At 40.0% G+C, this 24611-nt stretch overlaps 1 protein-coding gene across 1 annotated transcript in view; it reads right to left on the reverse strand.

Annotated features, from left to right (window-relative positions):
* The window catches only part of IL1RAPL1 (interleukin 1 receptor accessory protein like 1), a 1416302-nt gene that overhangs the window by 644489 nt on the left and 747202 nt on the right, over nucleotides 1-24611 (reverse strand). The gene's annotated exons all lie outside the window — the stretch shown is intronic.

Below are 24611 nucleotides of genomic sequence, written 5' to 3' on the forward strand. Positions count from 1 at the left end.
GCAGGGAGAGAGTAAAGTTATAAAGCCAGTTATTTACAAATCAGTATTAACATTTTAATGTTTCTATGACGATCAAAAACTACTACAAAAAACCCTTTACAGCTGAACTAATCAGTTTGTAGCAATGTATTTTAAGCCTTCCAAATTCCTAAACCTTTGCACCATAAACATAGAAGTTAATTCATCTATTTGTTACATTTTTTTGAATGAAGCAATTAAAAGAAATATTCCCCTTAATGTTTATTTTATTTATTTAAATTTAGCTATCACCCATCTCATTCTCAGAGTGACTCACTTAACAACAGAGTGACTTGCTTAATATCAATCAATCAAACATTTTTACTACCTGTTCTGTGGGCGTGGCTTGGTGGGCGTGATGTGGCTTGGTGGGCATGGCAAGGGAAGGTTACTGCAAAATCCCCATTCCCTTCCCACCCCACTAACCTGCTTTCCAGCTCCGTTCTCCTGTGCAGGGCAACAAAAGAAGACCCAGCCGATCATCTGGGACTCAAGAGGCAGAGAATAGATGGGGGCAGGGCCAGTCAGATGTGGTATTTGCTGGTTCTCTGAACTACTCAAAAACTCTGCTACCAGTTCTCCAGAACTGGTCAGAACCTGCTGAATACCACCTCTGATATGATTCTTTTTACTGTACCAATATCCAATCTATTTGGATGTTTCTAAGCATGAACACATAAAGTGCATTTCTATTCTCTCATATATGATCTGTTGAGATAGTTTGTAATTTATATGTTTGGTCCATAGAGAAAGACAATCAAATAATATTTGCAATTTGTGAAATAAATAGAAAATGTAAATGAAGAAGAATCAGTAGATCTTGATTTTAGGGGATAAGCCTATAAAGGAAATATACAGGAGCATTTGTGCTTATCAGCAATATCTGGAGATAACAGCCCTCCCTGTTCCCCCCTTTGAGAATAGGCGATGTCAAACAACACTGAAATCATAAAAATCTTTCTCTTTGTAACAACCTTCAAATGTGCCTTTATTTCCTATCTGAATATGCTCTGTGGAATCCTGACACAAACTATAGTGATCTCTTTTGGTTTGTTGTAGAAAAATAAATGTTAGAGGATCAAACTATTTAGGGGCAAATTATCTAACCTGAGAATCAACACAGTTGCTATTCCTGTATGTGTGGTTGTCACTGCCATTTTACACTATCAGAGGAAATCATTTATTATATGTGTAATAGGAATTGGCTAAGCAGGAGGGAATAAAATACTGAAATGTACTTAGTTCTATGAAACCCATTGTTCATTCTGTTTGGGTGTATTGAATGTTGTAGGATGAATATAATTTGGTGCTAGATTTACAGATTATATGATTCATGTCACATAAAAATCATGGTATCTCTTCCACTTGCATTTGGGTAAGCTTTTGATGTTTATGACAGTAGTCCTCAACTTACAACAGTTCATTTAGTGACCGTTCAAAGTTACAACAGTATTGAAAAAAATAACTTATAATTAAATTTCACATATGTCTATAGCACCATCCCCATAGTCACATGATCAAAAGTCAAGACCCTTAGCAATTGACTCATATTTATGATAGTTATAATGCCTTGGGATCATGTGATCAGCCTCTGTGACCTTCTGACAAGCAAAGTCAATGAGGAAGCCAGATTCATTTAACAATCATGTTACTAATTCAACAACTGCAGTGATTCACTAATCAAATGTGGCAAAAAAGATCATATAATGGGGCAAAACTCACTTAGCAAATGTCTTGCTTAGCAACACAAATGTGGGCTCAATTGTGGTCATAAATTGGGGATTTGTATCCCACCCAATTAAAAAGAAATTGGTTAGAAACATCTTAATGTTTGATATCTACTATTATAGACAGTTATAGTCATAGACAGATTAGGTATTGGCAAATTTAAATCCTTGTGGATATTTTAAATTTACATGCTTGAGTTCACTTCATACCTAAATAAATAGATTTCTGGGGAAGAGAAAAAGATACATGTAGTAATCTTCTTATTATTTTATTCAATTTTCTGAACAAAATGGTTACAACATGTAGCACTTAATAAATTAAGAATCATTATGAGCAATTTTCCTCCTGCTAATTGGAGGCTCCGATTCAAGTGGTTACAATCCAAATGGAAATTCCCAGTGAGTTTTTCATTGTGTACTAAAAATTGGTACAAATCTCTTGGTCGATGCCCTTTTCAATATTGCACCATTACTAATGCATCAGAAGTCCATCCAGCCCAAAAATTATACAACCAAGAGAATATTGATGAAGAAAAAGTTAAACAAAGCTGCAAAGAGCGGAGCTACCTCAGATACCTGAGGATACCAAAATAATGTTAGAAGGGAAATTAACGATGATGGAACTAACTGAGGCATTAAAGAGACAAAATACTGGAAGGGCCCCAGGCCCGGATGGGTTGCCAGCAGAATTTTACAAAACTCTACAGGAATCTTTAAGTATCCCAATGCTTGAAGTGATGAATGAAGTTTTGTCAGAAACTAAAATACCTAACTCATGGACAGAGGCTTACATTACCCTCATACCAAAAGAGGACACTGACCTACAACAAATAAAAAATTATAGGCCTATCTCCCAGTTGAATTCAGATTATAAAATTTTTGCCTCAAAAATAGCAGAAAGACTTAAGAGATTCTTGAATAATTTTATAATGTTGATCAAAATGGATTTCTACCAAAGAGGCAAATCAAGGATAATATGAGAATAATTTTGAATACTTTGGAATATTATGAAACACATCCTAAGAAACAAATGGCCTTGGTATTTTTAGATGCACAAAAAGCTTTTGATAATGTAAACTGGAAGTTTATGATATTACAAATGGAACAAATGGGATTTGGTGGAAAATTTATTGAAACTATAAAGGCAATATATCATAAGCAATCTGCCAAAGTAATGATAAATGGAGACTTAACAGATAATATCAATATTAAAAAAGTAACTAGGCAAGGATGCCTGCTGACACCTCTGCTGTTTGTCTTGATTTTGGATGTACTAAATAGAAATGTTAGAAATTATAGTGAAATAAAGGAAATGAAAATAAAAAAGAGGAATACAAGTTACAAGCATTCGCAGATGATCTGGTTTTCATACTAAAGGAACCATTAAAAACAGCACCCAAACTGATAGAAAAGATTGAAGAATATGAACAGGTAGCAGGTTTGAAAATAAATAAAGATAAAACTAAGATTTTAGTTAAAAATATGATGGAAAAACAAAAGAAAGAATTGATAGAGAGATTGAACATCCAGATCACAAACAAAGTTAAGTATCTAGGAATACAATTAACAGCAAGATGTGGAACACTCAAAGAAGATAACTACTATAAACTCAAACAGCAGATCACGACAGATTTGAAAAAAATGGGAAAACTTACAGTTATCTCTACTAGGGAGAATATCTACAATTAAGATGAATATATTACCAAGGATTTTATATTTGTTTCAGACAATTCCAATTAAACTAGGGAAAGAATATTTTGAGGATTTAAACAAAATAATATTGAAATATATATGGCAGGGAAAGAAGGCAAGAATTAAATTACAATTGTTACAAGATGCTAGAACAAGAGGAGGTTTTGGTTTACTCAGTTGGGAATTATATTACCAGGCGGCAACATTGATGTGGGTGAAAAAATGGATAGTCTTAAGGAATACTAGATTGTTAACATTAGAAGGTCATGACCTATTATTCGGATGGCAGGCTTTTTTATGGTATAAGGAAAGTAAAACACAGGTTTACTTTAGGAGACACTATATTCGTGATGCTTTATTATTAATATAGGAGAAAATAAGGAAACAACATTACATGAAAATGCCAGTCTGGTTGTCAACTATAGAGGCATTTGCATATCCAGTTGTTTATAAAATGGAACAAACAGTAAGATATGGTGAAATATTAAATGAAGAGGGTGAACTCAAATCTAAGCAAGAACTAGAGGAACAAGAAATAGAGATGAATTGGTATCCATATGTGAAAATACATTCTAGATATGATAGAGATCGTAGGAAAGAAGGATTTTACAAGGAACTTACTGAATTAGATGGAATTTCAACAGGTACTGATGACAAGGTGATTAAAAATTATATGGATATTTACTTGGAGTAAAATTAGAAGAACAAGTAAAAGAAACAATGATTGCCTGGGGAAAAATTTTTGGATATGGGATAGATTTAGAAAGATGGCAGAAATTATGGTCTCAAAATTATAAAATAACAATGTCAACAGCATGTAAAGAGAATTTGTATAAGATGTTTTACAAGTGGCATCTACCCCTGGCAAAAATAGCAAGGATGTTTAAGAACAAATAGGAGAAATGTTGGAAGTGTTATAGATACCTGGATCATACTATCACATGTGGTAGATGTGTGTGGAAGCCAAGAGATACCGGATTAAAATTCATACATGGCTGGAAAAAATGATAAAACAGCATATAAATTTGAAACCAGAGATATTTTTATTGGGTATCTTACCTGAAGGATATGGTAAAGAATTGATATATCTTATTATAAATGTATTAACAGCAGCTAGAATTGTATTTGCCAAAAATTGGAAAAGTGAAAAATTCAGATAGAAGAGAAGGTGATTAAGAAAATAACGGAATGTGCAGAAATGAATAAATTGACATTAGCCATTAGAGAGCAAGAAGACAAAGAATATTATAAAATTTGGGATTTATTTTATCAATGACTAAATAAGAAAATAGGAAAAGAAAATATATTATAATATAAATATAACATAATAGTAATGATAAGATAAGGTAATGATATGTTATAATTGATTATCATGAAATGAATATTACGTATTAGGTCATGTAATAGTTGAGATTTGCTCAAAAAATGATGTGAATTTATAATTAAAGTCTAATAAGGTGTTAATAACAATATAATATGCATAGTTGATATATATAATATGAATTATAATTTAAATGTAGAAGGGAAGGACTGTTGATATTGTGCACAAAAGATATGTAACAACTGACACAATGTACAATGGAAAGATGGTTTTATTTCTTGTTTTATGTTTATGTTTGTTGTTAAAATTTTTTTTGAAAGAAGTCAATCCAACCTATGTTTATAAATTGAGGACGAAATAATTAATATGGTAGAATTTCTATTCATTATCAATATAGATGTATAATAGGACAACTGTCTTAAATGCTAAGCTACGTTCCAATGTGGTTAACAGAGCTTTGTCATAGAATAAAAATTATAGGATAAAGTTACTGTTTAAAAATTTCAAGTGTGTAATAAATATACACACATATTAATATACGGAGGCAGATCAGGAATCTATGTGAACTATCTATGCTCAGAGATTAATTATATATAACAATGTTTGATTGAATTTATTTATTATACTGATAATGTAATACAATGGCTGAAATAAAAGATTTCAGGGAAAGGGAATTAAGACTTATAAATGTATCACACAGGTATTTTCCCCCCCACAGTATCTAATACTCTTAGTAGAATAGCTTGATATTGTTAGGAACTCTATTTTGATGGCTTTTGAATTAGAGATACCGATACTGCTTCTATTGCTACTACTTTAGAACATCAATAGAGGCCAAGTTCTCACCGATGCCCCTGGCAAAAGAATTGGGAAGGGAAGTGGGCAGCAACTAATGAAATATTATAAAATCCTTTTCTTAAGAAAGATCACTTTGTGTCATTGTTAGTGTCATTGCTATTAAGTACGATTTGAATTTATTTTCCCCCAGATTTTGTGCTGTTGTCATTTTCTCTTTTACCCAAATTGTTAAAAGATTTTATATACCGTATTTTTTGGACTATAAGACACATGTTAGCTTTAGAGGAGGGGGAAAAAAAAACCTGCCTCTGCCTTCCAGCATCCATCTGTTATTCATTTGGTTAGCATCCTTGCAGTAAACAGCAAACAGCCTGATCAGCTTCAGCACGTTATCACAGCCCCAGTATGTGGCTCATCAGGGCTCTGTTCCATTGCACCCACCACTGGTCAACTGAGTTGAACTGCTGCTGCTGCAGCTGGGAAACACTGGAGCCTTTGCTGCCAAGCAGCTGATTAGTCACTGGATATGCCTCCTTGAATACTGCTGATCAGCTGTTCTAGGCAGCGGGATTCTTCACCATGGCCTGTTCGCTGCTGCCCATTTGCCGCCTCCCATTTGCCACTACTGTGGCCTGTTTGCTGTGGCCTGTTTGCCACCACCCATTCACTTTCACCATGGACCATTTGCTGCTACTGTGGCCTGTTCGCCACAGCCTGTTTGCCTTTGCTGAGGCCCGTTTGCCACAGGCCATTCGCCTCAGTCTGTTTGCTGCCAATCGTCGGTGAACAGGTGGCGGTGATAGGTTGCCTAGAACAGCTGATCAGTGCCACACCAAACCCCCTTCCCCCACCCCCCCACAATATTCGCTCTATAAGATGCACAGACACTTCCACTCACTTTTTGGGAGGTGGGGAGGGAGTCTTATAGTCTGAAAAATATGGTAACTGATTCGTGTTGCTAGCAATACTTGTTCTATATTTGAAGTGGTCACTTTGCTTCCTTTTCAATACATTCTGTTCTTATGGCTTTTGATGCTGTCCACTAATTTGCTTTTCCCTGGGCTTAATGCACTTTTATTCAAGACAGAAAAGTCTATATATGCATAAGTTCTCATTGATCAACATAAGCAATTCAGACAGCATTATCATTTGGTTTCAGTAACTGAGAGCATCTTACAATTTGCACGTTTGATCTTGCTAGATGCCCAAATTGCCACCTTCAGACTAGTTTATAATTAGTCATAAAAGGTAAAACCCTAATTTTAAAATTCAATTTTTCCCATGCAAATCTGTAGATAATGAACTATTTTATAGTCTGCAATGGAAAGTTTTGTTGCTGCAACAATGAGTCCATCATGACCCCATCGTAACTGAAAATTGAAACATCCCAAAACAGTCAGTGTCATGTCACTTCAAAGAGGCAAAAAACAAAGCATAGAAAACTATTTCCTTACTAAAATGTACTGGGATAGGGTGTGGTTTGAGTCTGAAGAAGCCGAAGTATTGTGGAACCAGGTTTTTTTTCTCATTGTATTTTGTTTTTACTACTTTTTGAGCCAGAATTTGTCTTTTATGGGTAACCATATAAGAAAAATAAACCAGTAAATCAACAAATAAATCAATAGGAGTGTCAAACTCAAGGCCCTCTGGGCCAGATCCTGCCCATGATGAGGTCAGTTCCAGCCCACAGGGGCCAGCCCACATCACTTCAGTTCAGCCCTTGCCATCCCGAAATGCGGGTGTGCCCACAGGAGGTGGTGTGCACATTTGTGCACAGGCCCTGTTCTCCACCTCTATATGCAGGGCAACAGAAGTAGTCTGTGGGACTGTGGTAAAAAAAAATAGTTCATACCTTCCAACTTCACAATATTTTTTTTCAAACTTCCAGCCCGCAGGCAAGATGCGTCATGTGCTAGCCACGCCCACGCCCAGTTTAGCGAAGGGGGAAAAAGCTCTGATACGTTATGTGATGCCACCATGATGATGTGGGTTTGACACCCCTGGTCTAAACTTTTTTTTTTTTACCATAGTCCTACAGATTACTTTTGTGCATGCAGTAATAGAGAACAGAGCTGGAAAGCAGGTTAGTGAAGGGATGTGGTTGCCCTGGGGTGGATGGGTGGATAGGTGAGGATTTGGCATGGGTGGCCTGACTGAAGGGCCCTCAGGTAAGCCAGTGTAGAGGGGTGGGCAGCTCTGTATTCCCTGCCTTGCTTTGTCCTTCCCCCTCCCCTCCCTTGCTTCATTCTTCACCACTTATTTTCCTTGCTCGCTGCTGTAACAGAGTGGAAGGCTTAGCAACACACCAGTGAGGAGGCCACACAGTGAGGAGGTGAGGGATGGAGGACAAAGCAAGGCTGAGAGTGCAGAATGCCCCCCCCTGCCCTGCACCGACTTACCTGAGCAACCCACAGCCAGGCCATCAACATCCTGACAACTGCTTCTTCCTCCTTCAGACAAAAGCTGCATTTTTCATCTGTCCATTGCAGCACAGCCCCCTGGAATTTACTTTGACAGTGGTGGGGCTTGGGGAATGGCCAATCCCCATTTGTGGAACAGTGGAGAAAGTGGAAAGCAAACTCCCCACCAGACTATCTGGCAGGGGTGGGCTGGGAAACTGAGCACCACTGAAATCAGCTGAAGGCACACCAGCTGAAGTTACCCTACCCATTGCCTTGCTTCACCTCATGCCACAGGACGAGACTCCTGCCCCCATCCCACCCACCAGAGACCCATGGATACCCTCCCCAACCCCACCCGGCTGGCACAGACACCACCCACATGAGTAATGTAAAGCTGGCATGCCCCTGAGCCACACATAGTCAGCCACAACCACCCCAGTGATTGTGGGGACCCCTCTCCTCCAGTCCCCAGAGGACAACCAAAATGATGATCTGGCCCTCAATAAAATTGAGTTTGACACCCCTGAATTAATAGAAAACATGCTCAAACCAAATAGACTACATGCATTCCTCCTTAACTACTACAACTGAGCCCCGAAATTTTGTTGTAAGTTATTGTGGTAATTAACTAGGTGACCTGATTCATTTTATGGCCACTTTTATGCCATCCATAAAGCAGATCAAAGTGGTCATTAAGTAAATTATGTGGTCATTAACCATGTGATTATTAGGTGAATCTATTTTCCTGAATTTAAAAAATCTTGAAACCAGCAAAAAATGCTACAAATTGTGGTCATTTGACACTGCAGCCAGTTATAAATTGCCAAGCACTTAAAATGTATTCACATGACCATGTGTGTGTGTGTGTGTGTGTGTGTGTAGAGGGGAACTCATAATTCAAGGATGAGTCAGCAATATCTTTTTTGGAGAACATTGTAACTTTGAATGATTATTTTTAAAAAAACAGTCATTAAGCAAGGACTAGCTAGCTAGCTAGAATTCTTTATTGGCCAAGTGTGATTGGGCACACAAGGAATTTGTCTTGGTGCAAATGCTCTCAGTGTACACAAAAGAAAAGATACATTCATAAAGAGTCAAGAATCATAAGGTCCAACACTTAATAGTCATAGCAATCAAATCATACTAGGAAACAGTCATTAAAAATAGTTAGAATACAAGCGACAAAGTTATAGTCATACAGTCACAAGTGGGAGGGGATGGGTGATAAGGAGTGATGAGAAGATTAATAGTAATAGTAGTGCAGACTTTGTAAATAGTTGGATAGTGTTGAGGGAATTATTTGTTTAGCAGAGTGATGGCGTTTGGGAAAAAACTGTCCTTGTGTCTAGTTGTTCTGGTGTGCAGTGTTCTATAGCATCGTTTTGAGAGTAGGACTTAAAACAATTTATGCCTGGAATGTGAGGGGTCTGTAAATATTTTCACAGACTTCTTTTTGACTCATGCAGTATACAGGTTCTCGACTGAAGACAGGTTGTACAGTAGAGATATTATTATTTGAATTCCCATGGACACTACTACAAATTCATTTTTTGAACAAACTTAAAGAACAGAAGACAACATGGTCTGTACATGTTGTACAGATCTGTGTAATAAACATCTGTGTTAATAAATATCTGTGTAAAACAAACAGTAAATTTACATGAAGATTTTGAGGAATATTATGCTATTAGTTGTGACTGGAGCCTCTCTACATACATTTACATTGGAAAACTCAGACGCGAGATTAACCATGTCATATTATCTTTAAAAATGGGAAATACTTTAATTAATCACAGTTCATGATTTTTTTGTATAATAGTATATAGATATTACCCAATTTATAAAACAACTTAAAAACTAATTGTGTAGTTATTATTCTATCTTTGAATTTTATAGGCTCAAACAGCAACCTTGTAGTACATTATGAGATAGCAAATATACTGTTTCATCAAGTTTAGGTTGACATAAACTATTTTGTCAAATCCATGTATGGACAATTTATTAACTAAGTGCATTACAAATAAAAGACAAAATAATGCAAGCAATTACAGCAGGGCTCTCACAATAGTTCACATAGAATGAATGCAAGGAAATTATTGCAAGAGCTAATATGCATGGATATGATTGCTACATCACATCTCCATCCCAAGAAAAAACTTTCCAACCAAGTAGTACATATTATGGATGGATATAAAATCTGTTGCCCAAAATCTATTTATTTAGAAACAATATAATATTTATTTTAAAAAACAAGAAATGATCAAATTGATTTAGCACATATAGTCCACACTGTCAGGGTAATGGTGATTTAATAGCTGACCAACTGCTGTAATACTGTAATGATGTAATGATGATGCAATGGTAGTAATGAGTCAGCAGAGCTATTTGACTGCTACCACTTTAAGAAGCTGCATTATAAGTGAGATCCTGTGAGGGAGATCTCTCTCTCCATGTGTGCTTCTGTGGTCTAGCTGATTATTGATTGCTGTTTGTTCAAGGCCTGTATCAAAGCACTTGTATGTATGTATATATGCCTTTGTGGGATAAAACCACTATATGTAAATATAAACCTGTGTGCTGTGTTTGTCCTGGGTTATATCACTTAGTCACACTGTGTCCACTCTGACAAGTTATGGGCCCAGACCAAAGAGAAGGCCAACTGAAGCCAGGGGAGAACATGTCAACACAGCTGCAGGCTATGAGAAAGACATTCCTGGATTTGGGGGAAAGAAGAATTACATTTATTGAGGCACACAAGGTACAGGTGAAACTCAAAAAATTAGAATATCATGCAAAAGTTCATTCATTTCAGTAATGTAACTTAAAAGGTGAAACTAATATATGGGATAGACTCATTACATGCAAAGCAAGATAGCTGTGATGACCCGTATTCTCTCAAAATAACCCAAAACCCAAAACATACATTAAAGTCCGGTAAGGCCTTCAACTTAACTTCACTGTTTTATTAGGCACAGTTTAAAGGCACAAAAGTAAATAATGAGGCAAAAAGAAAACCAAAACAAACCACATTGACGAGAGTTCCGAAGCAAGCCAAGATAACTAATCATAAACTCCAGGAAAATAACCGAGGAGAATCCATGGGAAGAACACCAGCAAAGGTAAACCTCTTTCAAAGTAAACACTAAACTTTGACTCCAGCAATTTTAACTGCGTAGTTACAAACTTATATACATAGCTCCCAGCTGCAAGCCACGAGGAGGATCATGGTAATCTCCTCTTGAGTAGACCTCGCTTTTCCCTGATTCTCTCCTCCCTGCATGATCTAGGATGGATAGGGGATGGACCTGGATCCTCCTCTGACTGCTCAGCCGGCCTCTACACTTCCTCAGCCTCCTCCACCACCTCTGGAGCCACACTCCCACTCCCTGTTGGCTATTCCTCCTCTTCATCAGAGTCAGTCTCCACCAGGGGCATGACACTATCCCCCCCTGCAGGGCCCCCTCCCCCAGAACCAGGCAGACGAGGACGTTGAGGAAATCGAGCGTGAAAGTCCTAGACCAAACGAGGAGCATGAACATCAAAGGCATCAATCCAGGTGAAGTCCTCTGGTCCATAACCTTTCCATGCCACCAAATACTGAAATCGGCCTCGCAACTGGCGTGAATCTTGGATGCTATCTGCTTCATACTCCTTCTCTCCCAGAGGGGCTACTGGGGCCGGCTGTGATGGAGCCGGTCTATGTGGACTGTCGGCCGAGGCAGGGACTAACAGGGAACGATGAAAAACAGGATGGATATGCATGGTCTGTGGCAGGGAAAGATGATAAGCCATAGGATTGATCACCACCTCGACTGGAAAAGGTCCCAAGTAATGGTGATCGAGCTTTTTTGATGGTTGCATCGTTGGTAAGTATCGAGTAAAGAGCCAAACCCGATCGCCTACCGCTAAAGGTGGAACATCACGATGATGTCGGTCTGCAAACCTTTTATAGTCTTCCTAGGCTCTCTCTAGTTGATCACGGATCATGTGGTGCATGTCTTTTAACTCCTGCAAGAATCTATCCACTGCCGGAACTGGGGAATCAGACAGGGCTAAAGGGAAAAGTCGTGGATGAAACCCATAGTTAGCAAAGAAAGGGGACACACAGGTGGATGCATATTGAGCATTGTTATAAGCGAATTCTGCCACCGGCAGCACTTCCACCCAATTGTCTTGTTGAGTATTGCTGAAACAGCGGAGGTACTGCTCCAAAATAGCATTCACTCTCTCTGTCCCCCCCATCAGTTTTGGGGTGATGAGCAGATGACAGACACGCCTGAACCTGCAGTTTCCTGAGTAGGGTCTGCCAGAAGCATGTCGTAAATTGTACCCCCAATCTGATACCATGTGGTCTAGTAACCCATGCAACTGGAAAACATGGGAGATAAACAATTCAGCAGTTATCTTGGCCGATGGAAGAACCGCACACGGAATAAAGTGGGCCATTTTAGTCAACATATCCACCACCACCAAAATGGTTGTGGCACAATTCGATGGTGGTAACTCAACGATGAAATCCAATGAAACTGCCCCCCAAGGTCATTCTGGTGTGGGCAAGGGCTGCAAGAGACCAGGGGTGCACCAGGAGCATACTTGGCTTGGTGACAGATCCCACAGGATGCCACATATCCTGACACATCATGTTTAAGTCTAAGCCACAAAAATGTCCTAGAGATGAGGTGCAGTGTTTTGAACACCCCAAAGTGTCCTGCCGCCGGACTATCATGACATTGACATAGGATAAGGCCACGAAGAGGACCTCCAGGCATGTAAATTTGATCATGGAACCACAATAGGTCCCCAATATACGCCCAAGGAATCTCGTCTCCCATTCTCATCCAATTCTCGACATCGAGCTGCCACAAATGGGTCCTACCGCTGTGCCTCCTGAATCCTCACTCGGAGGTCCACAGGTTCCTCAGTGGCCACAAACCACTTCAATGGAATCACTGTCCAGGGCAAGATTTTATCCTCCCTTCGGGGATACTTGGGCTTCCAAGATAAGGTGTCGGCACGTTGATTCCCTCCATTCGGAACATAGGTCACCCAGAAATCAAATTGAGCAAAGAATAAGGACCATCTCACCTGACGCTGGTTCAATGTCCGAGCTGTACGTAGGCATTCCAAATTGCAATGATCCATCCGAACCTCGATTTGGAGATGAGCCCCCTCCAGGTGGTGCCGCTATGTCTCAAAAGCAACCTTAACTGCCAATAGCTCCTTGTCTCAAATCGTATAGTTGCGCTCTGGAGTCGACAACTTCTGGGAATAATATGTGCATGGGAACAAGGTGCCTGCGGGAGCATAGGCTTGGAGGAGCACCGTACCAACAGCCACATCGGAAGCATCTGTTTCCACCACAAATAGCTGGCCTGGATCAGGGTGTTTGAGGATAGGCTCGGAAGCAAAGGCAACTTTCAACGCCTCAAAAGTTGCCTGCTCCTCAGCACCCCAATGGAACTTCTCCTCTTTCTTGAGCAGATTAGAAAGGGGAGCAGTCAAGGCAGCAAAGCAGGGAATAAATGTGCGGTAGTAGTTCGCAAACCCCAACAGTCGTTGCACATCCTTAACCCGCTGTGGAGGTTACCACGCCTGCAACAATTGTACTTTTTCCATGTCCATTTCCACCCCGGCATGTGAAATATGATGTCCCAAGAAGTCAATCATGGTTTGTGCAAACTGACACTTCTCATGCTTAGCAAACAGGTGGTTATCACGCAAACGTTGCAACACCAGCCGCACATGTTGCCAGTTTTCCTGCAGGGAGTCTGAGTAAATTAAAATGTCATCTAAATAAATAATCACTAATTGATCCAACAAATCACGGAAACATCGTGCATGAAATGCATGAACACAGCTGGGGCATTGTTTAATCCAAAAGGCATCACAGTATACTCAAAATGTCCGTACCTTGTCCAGAAAGCTGTTTTCCACTCGTCCCCTGCATGAATGCGAACCAGATTGTAGGCACCATGCAACTCTAACTTTGTAAAGATCTTAGCTTGATGAAGCCGCTCAATCAGTTCAGGGATGAGGGGAAGTGGGTACCGATTCCTCACTGTGATTGCATTCAACTTGCAGTAATCACAACACAAACGTAGTTCCCCTGATTTCTTTTTCACAAAAAACACCGGTGCAGCCAATGGGGAGGTAGAAGGCTGGATAAACCCTTTCCAGAGGTTCTTGTCAATAAAATCCCGCAACACGGCCAACTCCAGTTCTGACAGGGAATATATCTGACCCACCGGCAATTTTGCATCGGGCAACAAGTTGATTGGACAGTCATATGCCCGATGTGGAGGCAACTGATCCGCCTCCTTCTCCCCAAACACATCAGCAAAGTCCACCAACTCCGCAGGTAGATTCAGGTCCATGAGTGTAGCCACACTCCCTGCACAGGAGCACAAGCAATGGTTGGCACACTTCCTATCAAGGAACTGCACAGCTCCAGATGACCAGACAATATGTGGATCGTGGGCCTGTAACCACTCCAAACCCAGCACCACCGGAAAATGAGATACTGTGGTAACGTAGAACACAGTTTTCTCCACATGCTATCCAATACGCATGGGTTTGGTTGCAGCAACCACAGGTCCCGAACGAAGGGGCTGACCATCAATCGTCTCTACCATTACTGGCAGGGACACCTGTTGCTGAGGAATGAACCATTGTTCTACAAAATCAGCATCCATGAAATTGGCTGTGGCCCCTGAGTCAACCAAAGCTGAGATCTCCACTGCTCCCACACCAGGTACGAATACACTTGCTTTCAGCACAAGATGCTTCACCAATAACAATTGTGGTGGAGATGTCAAAGGTGGCAAGGATGGCAAGGTTGGTGAAGATGGCGGGCCTAAAGACTTTACACCCTGACCTACAGACCCCCATAGGCAGAGCGATGCTCATTTCCCACCACCGCAGGCATCGCTGCTGTGGATGTCTTAACAGGACACTTGGCCGCAAAATGGCCTTGACTGCCACAATAGAGGCATAAACCATCACGACGACGTCTCTCCTTTTCTACTTGAGTCAGGTGAGGGCGGCCAGCCCCCAACTGCATGGGTACCTCCAAAGGCACTTCCACCAAGGGCGCCGTCTTGCTGGAAACAAATATGGTCTCTTTCCGTCATCACACTTGTCGCTGCTGAAGTCTAGCATTGATACGAAGACACAAATGCATGAGCTCCTGAAGGGTGTGAGGGCATTCAGTGCACGCCAACTCATCCAGGAGCTCCGATGACAAACCCTCCTGGAACTGGTCTAATAGTGCTGCCTCATTCCATTGTACACCCTGAGCAACCACCCGAAAACTAGCAATATAATCCATGAATGAGCCACGCCTCTGCTTCAACACTCTCAAACATCTGTTTGCTGTTTGGCTTCGAACAGGGTCATCAAACATGGCCTGAAACTGACAGCAAAACTCGGCATAATTGTCCAACACCTGGTTGGGCTAGGTCAGCACAGGCATCGCCCAACGTGCTGCAGAGCCTGACAACAAACTAATCAAAAACCCCACCTTATCTTGGTCAGTGGGAAAGTCCTCAGGCCGAAGGCTCATGTAAAGCTGGCACTGCCCAAAAAATGCTGGAAATTGGGACAGCGAACCATCAAATTTATCTGGCACTGCCACTGGGCATTTTTGGTGTGGCCAGGCAGCTTGCATTTGTGCCACCTGTGCAGTCAAAAGAGCCACTTGCTGGCTTACTGGGCAATCTCTGCTCTGAGCTGATCCATGGTCACCCCACAAAAAGCAAAAATAAGTTGAAGGAGTCAAAATATGATGACCCGTAGTCTCTCAAAATAACCCAAAACCCAAAACATACATTAAAGTCCGGTAAGGCCTTCAACTTAACTTCACTGTTTTATTAGGCACAGTTTAAAGTCACAAAAGTAAATAATGAGGCAAAAAGAAAACCAAAACAAACCGCATTGACGAGAGTTCCGAAGCAAGCCAAGATAACTAATCATAAACTTCAGGAAAATAACCGAGGAGAATCCATGGGAAGAACGCCAGCAAAGATAAACCTCTTTCAAAGTAAACACTAAACTTTGACTCCAGCAATTCTAACTGTGTAGTTACAAACTTATATACATAACTCCCAGCTGCAAGCCACGAGGAGGATCATGATCTCCTGAGGAGACCTCGCTTTTCCCTGATCCTTTCTTCCCTGCATGACCTAGGATGGATAGGGGATGGGCCTGGATCCTCCTCTGACTGCTCAGCTGGCCTCTGCCCTTCCCCAGCCTCCTCCACCACCTCTGGAGCCACACTCCCACTCCCTTGTTGGCTGTTCCTCCTCTTCTTCAGAGTCAGTCTCCACCAAGGGAATGACAATAGCTCAAGGCGTGATTTGTCATAATTGTGATGATTATGGCTTATAGCTCATGAAAATCCAAAATCCACAATCTCAGAAAATTAGAATATTACATGCAATCAGTAAAACAAGGATTGTACGTAGAACAATATCAGACCTCTGAAAAGTATAAGCATGCATATGTACTCAGTACTTGGTTTGGGCCCCCTTTTCAGCAATTACTGCCTCAATGCGGCATGGCATGGAAGCTATCAGCCTGTGGCACTGCTGAGGTGTTATGGATGATCAGGATGCTTCAATAGCGGCCTTCAGATCTTCTGCATTGTTCGGTCTCATGTCTCTCATCTTTCTCTTGGCAATGCCCCATAGATTCTCTATGGGGTTCAGGTCAGGCGAGTTTGCTGGCCAACCAAGCATCGTAATCCCATGGTCATTGAACCAGGTTTTGGTGCTTTTGGCAGTGTAGGCAGGTCCCAAGGCTGGAAAATGAAGTCAACATCCCCATAAAGCTTGTCTGCGGAAGGAAGCATGAAGTGAAGTGCTCCAAAATCTCCTGGTAGACAGCTGCGTTGATCCTGGACTTAATGAAGCACAGTGGACTAACACCAGCAGATGACATGGCTCCCAAATCAACACAGACCGTGGAAACTTCACACTGGACTTCAAGCATCTTGTAGTGTGTGCCTCTCCATTCTTCCTCCAGACTCTGGATCCTTCGTTTCCAAAAGAGATGCAAAAGTTGCTCTCATCAGAAAAGAGGACTTTGGACCACTGAGCAACAGACCAGTTCTGTTTAAATTTAGCCCAGGTAAGATGCTTCTGAAGTTGTTTGTTGTTCAGGAGAGGCTTGACAAGAGTGTCCCCAACACTTTTGAATGGCCTTTTCCTGACAATCCTCCCCAGGCTGCGGTCATCCCTGCTGCTTGTGCACCTTTTTCTTCCACACTTTTCCCTTCCACATAACTTTCTATTAATGTGCTTTGATACAGCACTTTGGGAACATCCAACTTATTTTGCAATTACCTTTTGAGGCTTTCCCTCCTTATGGAGGGTGTCAATGATGGTTTTCTGCACAACTGTCAGGTCAGCAGTCTTTCCCATGATTGTGCTTCCTACTGAACCAGACTGAGAAACCATTTAAAGGCTCAGGAACCCTTTGCAGGTGTTATGGCTTAATTAGCTGATTGGAGTGGGACACTTTGAGCCTAGAATATTGAACCTTTTCACAATATTCTAATTTTCTGAGATTGTGGATTTGGGGTTTTCATGAGCTGTAAGCCATAATCATCTCAATTATGCCACATCATGGCTTGAACTATCTTGCTTTGCGTGTAATGAGTCTATCTCATATATTAGGTTCACCTTTTAAGTTGCATTACTAAAATAAATGAACTTCTGCATGATATTCTAATTTTTTGAGTTTCACCTGTATATGTGATGCTCAGTTCATTGGACACTTCATGGAAAGTTCTTGTAACTAGCTTAGAGTGCATGCAAGAGAGGGACTTACTTAACCATGACATATTCGACTGGCCGATTGTTGGAAGAAGAACAGAAATGGCTTGAAAGGTAACCAGAAAAGGAAGGAGATAAAACTCAGCACAAGCCAATATCTGCAACATCCCAGGATGCCAGCAGAGCAGCTGAGACTGTTTACACAGTGAAGCGATGATACCTGTGTGGGTCTGCTGAGCATCTCCAGAGATGCTGCCCTGAGAGGAAAAACAGAGGAACATCTAGACAAGGACACAGGGCATTTCAACACATGAGGAGTGGTTCTTCATTGATGTTTTCCCTGGCAGCAACAGCATTCGAAAACACCAGGAACACTTGGGTGTTGGACAATGGGGCAAGTCAGCATATTGCTAATAATCCATGAATGTTTTCTGGCTTGAGATCAGCTAAGCAGACATTTGTTAGTTTGGCCAATGGTCAACAATCTTCTGTTAAAGGAGAAGGTAAAGTGTATGTGTCTGAGGTAGGAGAAACATTAGATAATGTCCTATATGTACCTGAATTGGATCATAATCTGTTGTTTCTGTCATGCCCCTGTTGGAATCTGATTCAGAGGGGGACACTGAGCAGCTGACAGGGAGTGGGAGTGTGGCTCTGTTGGCTGTGGAAGAAACTGGGGAAGGGCAAAGTCCAACTGGGCAGAGCAGGGGAGAGGTAGAGCAAGGGAGAGGGAATTCGGAGGAAGACCGAAGCCCACCCCCTCTTCATCCTAGGGCACTCAGAGAGGAATGGAGAAGGGAGCAACATGAGTTGCGTGGCTTATGGGGGAGGAAAGAGCCCTGACTCCCTTCATTAGTTGCAGCTGGGAACACAGTGTTTGAAAAGGGAAGCTGCGCACAGCAAAGTTGTTGGGAGCAAATTGTGATTTATCTGGTATCGTTGAGGCTTATCTGGGTTCCTGGCATCTTCCCAACTGTGTGTGTTTTGCTGGGCTTTCAAGTCTGCATTTCCTTCTCCCGCCCTGTCAAATTAATTACTGCAGCATGTTTTGTGTGGATTTTTATTTACAGTTTGTAAGTACTTTGTTTTTGGACTGAATTTCCTCCACTTAAAGACTGTCCTTGGGAGATTTTTTTCTCCATCCAAAGGTAACCTGGACATTGGGGGCAAAGTTGGAGGTATTAAAGGGATACTTTTTGCTTATTTGACTATGTTGCCTTTGTGCCACTCTCCGGGTCATCACAATTTCCAGGTTAGATAGCCATGGGTATGAAATACTATTTGCAGGAGGACCAATCAGCCTAACATCAATACCTGGGAAGATACTGGAAAAGATAATAAAAAACAGATCTGCCAACATCTAGAAAAAAGTAAAATAATAACTAGCAGTCAGCACAGGTTTGTTAAGAACAGATCATGCCAAACCAATCTTATTTCATTTTTCAACACAGTGACTAAATTAGTAGACCAGCAAAATACTGTGGACATAATATATTTAGATTTCAGCAAGGCATTTGATAAAGTAGACCACAACCTACTTCTTAGTAAGCTAGAAAAAAGTGGAATAGATAGCACCACCACTAGATGAACTCGCAACTGGCTGGCAAACCATACTCAATGAGTAGTCCTTAATGGGTCTAAGTCTACATGGGGGGAAGTAAGCAGTGGGGTGCCACAAGGTTCCGTTTTAGGCCCAGTACTCTTCAATATCTTCATTAATGACTTAGATGAGGGAATAGAAGGGGAACTTACCAAATTTGCAGATGATACTAAGCTGGCAGGAATAGCTAACACCCTAGAAGATAGGCTCAAGATCCAGATGGATCTTGACAGACTAGAACACTGGTCCATATCTCACAAAATGAAATTCAATGTAAAGAAAAGTAAAGTCCTACACTTAGGCAAGAAAAACCAAAAGTACACATATAGACTGGGTGAAACCAGGCTCAATAGCAGTAACTGTGAGAAGGATCTTGGAGTCTTAGTGGACAACCAGCTAAATATCAGCTAGCAGTGTGCAGCAGCAGCCAAAAAAGCTAATGCAATCCTAAGTTGTATTAACAGAGGGATACAATCAAGATCAAGGAAGTACTAATACCACTCTATAAAGCCTTAGTAAGACCACACCTAGAGTATTGCATCTAGTTTTGTTCACCACATTATAAAAAAGATGTTGAGACTCTAGAAAAAGTACAGAGAAAAACAACCAGGGTGATTAGCGACTGGAGGCTAAAACATACAATGAATGGTTGCAGGAACTGGGCTTGGCTAGTCTAGTAAAGAGAAGGACCAGGGGAGACATGATAGCAGTCTTCCAATATTTGAGGGGCTGCCACAGGGAGGAAGGGGTCAAGCTATTTTCTAAAGCACCTGTAGGCCAGACAAGGAATAATGGATGGGATTCAAAAAAATTTACTACCGGCTTGGTGGCTGTGGCAGGGCAGGATACTGCAAAATCTCCATTCCCACCCCACTACCCTGCTTTCCAGCTCTGTTCTCCTGTGCAGGGCAAGCAAAGAAGACTCAGCCGATCAGCTGGGACTCAGGAGGCAGAGAATAGATGGGGCAGGGTCAGTCAGAGGTGGTATTTGCCGGTTCTCCAAACTACTCAAAATTTCTGCTACCGGTTCTCCAGAATTGGTTAGAACCTGCTGAATACCACCTCTGAGGAGGACAGTATATCTCAATCAGGAAAGAAGAATGGAAGAGTTTGTGCATGAAGGGTTAAGAAGGATGGTCTATACATTTATGGCACAAGAGACTGGGGCATGAGAATTGCAGAGTACTGCAGAAGATGCCAGACCTAGCTGAGGGGCATAAGCCAAAGCCAAAACTAAAGCAATGCAAGATATACTTAGATTGCACTGTTTGTAAGGAGGCTAAATCCAGGGTATATCCTGTGAGTTGGAAAAACTCAAGGCAAACAAACAGAGTTATACCTAGGAGACCTGAAAGATGTAATAAAGGAATACCTCCTGAGCAGTTCACTGCAAGTGAAGTAGGTAGTATTTGTAGTGAACCCCATAAGTACCAAGAGATATGGACATGGTTATTGCCTAAGGAAAAATGGAGAAAACCGAAGTTAAAGAGAATGTCAGGCAGATAGAGAAACTAGATTGAGTTGGATAGAGAAAGTGAAGGTGTTCAACCAAGACATAGTAAGCAGGATGTAATGGAAATTAATGAGACAGATTGTACAGAGCCATTAGAAAATGAAATTAGGAGCAGTTCCAGAAGCACTAGTAGTAATGGTGCTAGTAGTGTTTGTAGCAGTAAGAGTAGAAACCGAAGCAGGAGGCAAAGACATAATAGAGATAGAAAGCATAATGAATATGTTAAAGCATTCAGCTGTTCAGCTTTAAATGGGAGGAGTGTCGGGGTAATGATGATTGAATAGCTGATCAGCTGCTATAAGGTTGTAATGTTATAATACTGTAATGATGTAATGATAATGCAACAGTAGCGGAGAAGGCGGAGCTTAGTTTCGGCGATACAGCTGTGATCTCGGGGCTCCGAGATCACAGCTGATATTTACGCCCCTGGTCGGTTCTAACGGACCTAAACCATCCCGTAGAGACGGTGACTGTGTAGGGCACATTTCCTGGATCCCAGGGACATCGCAAAGTCCCTGGTTCGATCCGGAAGAAGTCCTATTGCTGGCGGCGGAGAGGCAGCCTCCATAGCTGCTGAAGTCGGGACAGCTCCGGTAAGGAAGAGCTGAGAGTGAAAGTGTGTCGGCTGGGTAAGAAACTTTTTTTTTTTTTTGCTAATTAGCTGAGTTTTGAAAGGACACTCTGGATATAAGAAGAAATCTGTGAGATTTTTCTTTGACAAAAACTGTATGAGCGGCATTTTTTTAAAGGGATGTCAAATTGAGGCTTGGATTTTTTTTTCTATTTCTTACTTTTTTTTTGGAATTTCAGCGCGACTTTATAGTTAACCGGACTGAATTTTCTCTATTATTTTGCTCCTTTTTGATTTTTTAAGATAGAGGCTCCCTTTGGCTATTGTTTTTTTTTTATATATACATATACATACATACATACATACATACATACATACATACATACATACATACATATATATATTGTTAATACTTTTTCTTTTTGCTTAATTAAAAAAAATGTCTTTTTGGCTGGTGGGGGGGGGGGGGGAGTGGATTAAGAAACTCTGTAACACTGCCAACTAGAGGCTTGAAAATATTTCATTTGAATTGGAAAAGAACTCCTCCTCAAGGACATTTCAATTTGATAAGATAGAGGGAGAGCGTAGCAAAATATTATTACAGGTGCTCTCCTGGGCTCTTATCAACATTTCAACACTTGAGGCTTGGCCTTGAAGCTTGTCGAGAAGAGAGTCATAATAAGAGCCTTGGACAAATAAATAGAGTGCAGTGTGTTTTTTCTTTTCGTTATCTTTTTTCAATCGTGTACCCTTACTCACCAGCCTATCTGTGAACTTTAATTTTAGTAATATTCTTATTTTTGCTTTTTATTTTAAAGGGAAAGCCTCAGAATTTTTTTTCTTTATTTTTCTTTTCTTCTCCTTTTTTTTACTGGGATTCTTTCTGCTTTTTTCATTTATATTTTTGGACCACTCTGCCTTTTCTTTTTTATTATTGAGACTTCCCAATTGGATTGAAGATTATTATTTTTTTTTTGGGGGGTGGTTTTTTTTCCTACCTTTTATTTTTCATTTTTTACTTTGGACTACTTCATAATTGAATTAGGGTCTAGAAGAACCTGAAGATTTTCTTCTTCTTTTTCTCCTTTTTTTTTGTTATTGGGTTTTTTATTATTGGATTTCTCCATTTTGGATTATAATTGGCTATTCTACCAGTTGGATTAAAAGCTAAAAAGAATTTGAAGGTCTTGAAGCATCAAAATGAGCAGAAAACCCATATTTTCTGGCGTTTCTACTTCTACCTCTGCCTCCCCACCAGCTGGACAATGCTTGATTCAGACAATGTTGAAGCAAGATAAAGAACAAGAAAAAGTGACTTTACAGATGATTATGCAAGGAATCCAAGATCTCAAGATAAAATCAGACGCCATTGAACAAAGAATAGAGAATATTGAACAAAGAACAGGGAAGACTGATGAAAAAATTGAAAATATTCAACAAATGATGACGAAGTATGATGAGAGATTCCAAAAAATTGAGGAAGAAGGTGCACAAAGAGAGAAGAAGATTGGAAATATTGATAGCAGATTAACAGTGGTTGAACAAGATAAAAGTGGGATGTTGAGGTGGGAGATGGAGAGGTCAGAATTCTATCTCAGATTTCAAAATATAGAAGAAGAAAAAGGAGAAAACTTGGCTGCGATAATGATAGAAATTTTGGCGGATGCGTTGGAAATTACAGAGGAAAAGATGATGGATGGAATAGATGAGGTATACCGAGTCTTTACAAGATATGCGATGAGAAATAAATTACCAAGGGAAGTTCATATTAGATTTACCAAAAAATCCATCAAAACACAAATACTACAAGTTGTAAGAGAGAAGATATTGAAATACAAAGGCAAAGAGATTGTGGTTTTAAAACAAATACCCAGAAGAGTGAGAGAGATGAGAAGAGAATATCGATTCCTGACCAAAATGTTATTGGATAAAGAAGCGAATTATAGATGGCTGATTCCAGAAGGATTAATGTTTACGTGGCAAGAACAGAGACATAGAATTGATTCAATTGAGAAAGCAAAATTTTCTACCAGAATTTTTTGGAAGGAGAGAAGCAGAGGCAGAGAAAGAGGTCTCATTAATTGAGTTTCAAGAGGAACAATTGGAGATTGAAGAAGAGGAAGGTGCAGTAGGTGGACAGGTGGATAGTAAAGAACAGCATGAAGTGAGATCCACGAGAGCTGTTAGACCTAAATATAAAGCATAATCATGGAAGAAAAAAAATTGATTACAATGAATATAAATGGACTTAATTCAGCTGTTAAAAGAAGGAAAACTTTTCATAAATTAGAGAAATTAAAATTTGATATAATTTGTTTACAAGAAGTACATATTAAAAAGCAACATGAACAATTGTTAGTACAACCAAAATTAGGGAAAATATTTATTCTTTTGACTCAATGTAAGAAAAGAGGAGTGGTTCTATACATCAAAGAGGTCATCCCAGCAAAATTGATTTATACGGATGAAGACGGAAGAGTATTAATGGTGGAAATAATGGACAATAATATAAAAATAATGGACAATAATATAAAAATACTCTTGATTGCAATTTATGCTCCGAATGATAAACAAGAAGAATTTTATAAAAAATTACACATGAAAATAACTGGACTGGACTATGTTAATATAATTATGATGGGAGACTTTAATGGAATTGTGGACAATAAACTGGATTATATAGCAACAACAACAAAGCAAAATAGAAAGACTCTCCCTAAATCTTTTTTAAAATGACAGATGAATTAACCTTAAAAGATATTTGGAGAGAAAGAAATGTTAAAGCTAAACAATATACTTTTTATTCAAATAGACATTTATCATGGTCCAGATTGGATATGATTTGGATCTCATCAGAATTAATATCTAATATTCAAGAAACAAATATTGAAACAAGTACTTGGGCAGATCATAGCCCAATGACAATTAAATGGAAGGGACAAAAAAAAAGATCGAGATGGACGTTAAACAATACTATTTTAAAGGAAAAAGATTTTACACAATGGATGGAGAAAGAATTGGCTTTTTTTCTTTAGGGAAAATAAAAGAAGATACTTCATTGCAGAATGTTTGGGATACAATGAAGGCATATGTTAGAGGTCTGATAATAGATTATATAAGAAGAAAGAACATTAGGAAAAGGCAAGCCACTAAGATCTTGGAAGATGAATATAAAAGACTTGAAAAAGAATTAGAG

Source organism: Notechis scutatus, chromosome 5, assembly GCF_049901735.1.
Source record: "Notechis scutatus isolate UNSWTSFEM ecotype Mainland chromosome 5, rNotScu1.2, whole genome shotgun sequence".
Taxonomy (NCBI): domain Eukaryota; kingdom Metazoa; phylum Chordata; class Lepidosauria; order Squamata; family Elapidae; genus Notechis; species Notechis scutatus.